General features: G+C 35.6%; 1 pseudogene; it reads left to right on the forward strand.

The window, feature by feature from the left end:
- Positions 1-4,465: 4,465 nt before the first annotated feature.
- Positions 4,466-4,584, forward strand: LOC111725227 (annotated as a pseudogene).
- The last annotated feature ends 978 nt before the right edge of the window (positions 4,585-5,562 follow it).

Consider the following 5,562-nt stretch of genomic DNA (forward strand, 5'->3'; position numbering starts at 1 on the left):
AAAGGGTGGAAGAATTCCTAGAATTGGGAGTTCCTCCTTTTTCTGTCTATGTAAGTCAATTTCCAGGGATTGCCATGTTATTTGTTAATTATCATGGGACTGGTGGGTGTGATTTTTACTAAATTAATGAGGGTAGGTCATTTAGGGACACTGTTACCTCAACCGTGTGCATGCTCCAAAGACACCTTATCAAGACCTTGATTGTATCTCCACATTGTGGTTTATCTACCTCTTTCTGATTGGTCAGTCCTTAGAGACAAACATCTGATCTGTCCTTGGACACCTGCTAGACTTATCATCTGTTCTTTCTTGGGAGCCCCCTCTGTTCAATTTGTTCCTCCTAGTACAGAAAATGTCTCCTAGCACCATCTATGTCTCAATGGACACCCCAAGACAAACCATCTATTCCCCTTCCACATTGTGCCAACCTACCCCGTATTCCTAAAAAGTTCATACAATGGGTGAATGAACCAGCATATGATGGTATGTCCAAGAAATGTAATATTACTCAGAGATTAAAAGATGGAAGTTAGCAAGGGCATAGAGAAATCTTACATGCATATTTCTAATTCAAAGAAGCTATTCATAAAGGGCTACATTTTGTGCAATTCCAGTAAGATTCATGGTAGAGAAGGCCAAACTAAGGAGATAGCTAAAAGTTCAGTGGTTGCCAAGGAGGGGAGAGGGATGCATAAGTTGATGACAGAGTATTTCAGGACTGTGAAAATATTTGTGTAATACCGTAATGGCAGATACTTAATATTGTGTGTTTGTCAAAACCCGTAGAACTATTCAACACAAAGAGTAACCCCTAATGTAAACCATGCACTTTAATTAAGATACATAACAATATTGGCTCACCAATTAAAGCAAAGATATCATGGTAATGCCAGATGCTATGATAGAAAATACTGCTGGGACAGAGTATACATACATGGGAATTCTGTACTTTTTGATCATTTTTTTCTATAACTGTTAAACTACTTCAAAAAATTGTTGAAAAAATGAATGTTAGGTAGACAGAATTCTGGGTCTCATCCTTAGCAATTGCCCTACTAGGAAGAAGGACAAGGGTCACCCAGTCTTGGCATTGCCCCATCTTAATCCTGCCCTGAGTAACTGCCACAGCTGGGAGGAGGAGAAATCCCTGCCATTCAACCAAAGCACACAGGGAGTCCCAGCCCACAGGCAAGACAGCCCAGGCTCAGTAAAATTGGGAAAGTGACCTAGAGTAACCTAAAGCTAATTATGTCATAAACTGTTTATTAAAGTGGTTCAGTGGTGACATCCAAACCATAAAGAGGGGCCAATGGGACAGTGTAAAATAAGACCCCAGAGCATAATCAGAGCCCTTTTGTCTAGAGAAGGTCTCTATTCATGGTCTGGTGCAAACCTAACTTACTCTGTAAACCTGTATCTTGCTCTTGTTCTGTAAACCTGCCTTTCTCTTCCTCAATAAACCTTGTTTTGTGCTTGCCTTGATTTTGGTAGTTTTTGTCATTCTTTGGCCAATAGCATGCCAAGATCCAAGAAAGCAAGAACACAAACGACTGCCAGCCTGACAATTCAAGTGTTTGTGTGTGTGTCTGTGTATGTATTTAATATGTATATCTGTGTGTATATATGTATAAATACAAATGCAAACACACACAACTTCTTTAAAATAAATGTCTACATTTCTATATATTCCACATTTTCTTCTCCTTGTGGGCCAAATTTATGCTGTTTCTATGTCCTCATTTTTCACCACATTTTCAAAATAATTTAGACTTACTGCTAATTGCACATCTTCATGGTGTGAAAATAAGTAATTCAAAATCTAAGATGCTAGAACTTTAAAATATTTTGAGCTTTAAAGAGACATGATTGTGGAATCTGAGTCACCTAAAGAAGCAATTATAACCTATGCAGCTAGAACCTTTGTTTCTCTGGTTAGAGGTTAGATTTCTTTCTCACCTGCGTTGTTTTTGAAAATGTTGTAAATGTCTAAAGGGCACATGGAAGACGGTTCTTTGTTCACTGTTCATCTTATTTTAGATTAACTTCTTTATTTCTCTCTCACACAAAGACTTCATGACGATCACATTGTCTGAAAATGAATGTTAAATATACTTTTAAATTGGAAAGGAAGTGAAAATAAGCTGTAACTAATTAAATTGCTAAACTCAGCCTTATAGAAATAAATGTTTTAATCCTTTTCTATGTCTTTATTTTCTCTATATATGTTTGAGACCTAAGCTTTTTTTTTTTTTTTTTTTGGAGACAGAGCCTCAAGCTGTCCCCCTGGGTAGAGTGCCGTGGCATCACAGCTCACAGCAACCTCCAACTCCTGGGCTCAAGCGAGTCTCCTGCCTCTGCCTCCCAAGTAGCTGGGACCACAGGCGCCCGCCACAACGCCCGGCTAGAGACCTAAGCTTTTTAACTTCAGAGCACTGAGCCCATTTCTGCGGAAATTGTGTTTCTGGATAGCTATTCCTTCAGTTTCACCTGAATTAACCCTTTAAAACTAGCTTCAGATCCTTTTGATTATTTTAGATGGAAACACTCTCTAAGAAGTCATCAATGACAGGCCGCTCTCTAAATCCAATGAACAGTTTAGTTATATTATTTAACCCAGTAACAAAATTTGGCGATATTACATTGTCCTTCCATCCATATCTGTATATATATGGTGGCTTGATATAGTCTTGAGTATCCTTTAACTTCCTTGGCACTTCTCAGTACTCCTGATTTTAGGCTCATTATTTTCTTTCTATTTGTAAATTGCTAGAATTTTATGTTGTTTGGTCAAAACCTTTCTTTGTAGTTATTCTGTAATTTCTTGTGTAAAAAAATGCTTAATGTATTTATGAGCTCATTGTCTTCTAGGTTTTTTAAACCAGGAGTTTCTGATGAGTACCATAATTGACAAGTCTACTTGGGATTTTAAAGTTGCTTTAAATTAGTCAGTAGATCCTTAATATACATTCTTTTCCTTTTTTCCTCCACCCTCTGTTTTTTATTCATTCTGCTGTGATACAATTAAAAAGGCACTAAATACTGCCATGGGTCTCAGGTAACAGTTTTTCAAAAGTGTAATATCACTTTCTCTGTACAATGATGAAAGCTGGCATTTGGATGGGCAAAAGTCAATCATCTATTACTAAACATTATCATTTTTCACTAAGTGAAAATGTAAAAAACAGTAACAACAAGAAAAAAGATTGTTATGCTAATATCTTTCCACCTCACTCTATATCCAAGTGCTTTAGTTTCAAGTAATGGGAAACTCTAGCTGATTTAACAATATATTGATAATTTTACATAATAGTTGGGGAGTTAGGTGCAATACAGACAGTTCCTTTAGAGAACTCATTGTGATTCTTGGTGACTCTCTCTGCTCTTATCTGTACCTAAACTTTTATCTATGGTTGCAAAATCACTAACTGCCATACAAAGTTCATTAACTGCAGCCATACGCTTATGCTGGCAGCATTGTACAAACAACTAAGTAATTTATCATAGTCTTGGTATATTGGTATCTCACAGCTATGTTTGTGTCAAGGTAAAGTGGTTTCTTGCTGAGTGGCATTCAGTATTGCCATGTGTTTTGTGTGATGCAGGCACAGTAATAGTTCTGATAAGTCTTTCCAGATAGAGTTCCAAAATTGCTTTGAAGGCTGGACTCAGGCTGGTATTAGTGCACAGAGATCTAAGGGAAGTATTTCAAAGGTTACTGTAGTGATACTCAGCAGTGAAGTATATAGCACTTTTTCTAGGATGAATTCTCAAACTTAATTGTCAGAATTTGTATGACCCATCACCCAGAACCAGTAAAGAAAACCAGTAAAGAAAACATCTCTTCCAAAAAATACATAAAAGCTTTATTTTCTTCTGGTTAGCAAATCTCAAATTACTTGGATTACATTGAATCTTAAACATTATACATGAGATAGTATTAGTTTCCTTAAATTAAAGTCTTCCCTTGACCTTTGATTGGGTTCTTCATACCAAACCAATATGGCTGTTGCACAATGGAGTCGTTTTGAAGGAATTTTTGAAGAAGCAGTAGCAGTGTCTAGAATCTATCATGTGTCAAATTAATTGTATATTCTCCTCATACAGCTTTGAAAATATCTTTGAATAAATTCCTTAAATCACATTGTTTTCAAGGGGAGACAAGTCAATGTTTATTCTGGCTAGTGTTAATGTCTAGTTCTAGTATATTTGCTGGATCAGCTTTCATTCTAAGTGAATCCAGAAGATGAAGGCAATATGACAACTTGGTAAGATAGCTACCTCTACATGCACAGTCTATAATAAAAAAGGAGGAACAGAATATACGTAATGACCCACCTCAGTTAATACGCTGCTACTTGCATTAGCCACTATAGTTTTCTGTTAAAAACTTCAGCATATCAAGTTAATTGACAGGTAGAAAGCTTGAAACTTTAACCAAATAATGAAAACAGAATGATAATAATCAACTATCCTTTTCTTGGGGCTGTGCTACTGTCCAATGAGCGCATAGTAAGGGCAGTACTGCTAACAACTAACATGCTCGCATCAGGAGCTTTGCTTTATATTGGTGCAATTTTTGGAAAAAAGAAAAATCTTTTTTCCCAAAAAATAAAAAAAAAAGATAATAATCAAATAATTAAAATTCAAAATGATCAAAGTAAGTATTAAGGATATGAAACCAAAAACACGGTTGAGTAGGGATACAGTTGCATCACTTTTGATATTTCGGCCGGTCCTTTGCTAGTAGCATAAAGATGATGGAGTACTGAGGACCACGTGGCCACAGTGGAATCCAGTATGAAGCCCTGAGATTTGTTCAAAGATATGAAAAGAGAAAATAGGACTTTAGGCTAATAAAAGAGGGGACAAAATTAAGCACTGAATTGATATATGAAATATTAGTGGAATTTTTTAGCATGAGTACTACCCTTTGTTTTGGAACTCAAGGGTTTATTTCTATTTTTAAATTCATGTTCTATTGGTCCCGCAAAAGGAGCTAGAAAGAGTGCATGCTTTCTAGTCAATGAGAAACATTGGTTTAAATCACATGTTTTTCCTTAAATATTTGCAGCAAGCCACAAGTAGAGTTTGTCTGAAACTAGAGTTCTCTTTGTGAGAAGCACAATTACAGCATAATATTCAGATTTTCCTCTTTTTGAAATAATTATATTGAGTTTTTAAAAATATCTTGTTTTATCCAGCTAAAACTTTTTCTTAATATTTTCTTACATTTTATATCTTTAAGATATAATGCTTCTTTTTATTCCAGGTATAAGAAATATGTTTCATTATTCAATTTTTTTATTAATGTAATACATTTTCCTTCACTTATAAATTTTTTTGTTTTTGTTTTTGTTTAGAGACAGTTTTTGTTTTGTTTAATACATTTTCTTTCACTTATAAATTTTTTTGTTTTTGTTTTGTTTAGAAACATCATCACTTTTTCATCCTCAGTACAGTGCTGTGTGTCACAGCTCATAGCAACCTTCAACTAACTCTTGGGCTTAAGCAATTCTCTTGCCTCAGCCTCCTGAGTAGCTGGGACTACAGGTGCCTGCCACA

The sequence above is a fragment of the Otolemur garnettii genome, unplaced genomic scaffold (assembly GCF_000181295.1).
Source record: "Otolemur garnettii isolate 467f Iridium unplaced genomic scaffold, OtoGar3 scaffold00033, whole genome shotgun sequence".
Classification (NCBI taxonomy): domain Eukaryota; kingdom Metazoa; phylum Chordata; class Mammalia; order Primates; family Galagidae; genus Otolemur; species Otolemur garnettii.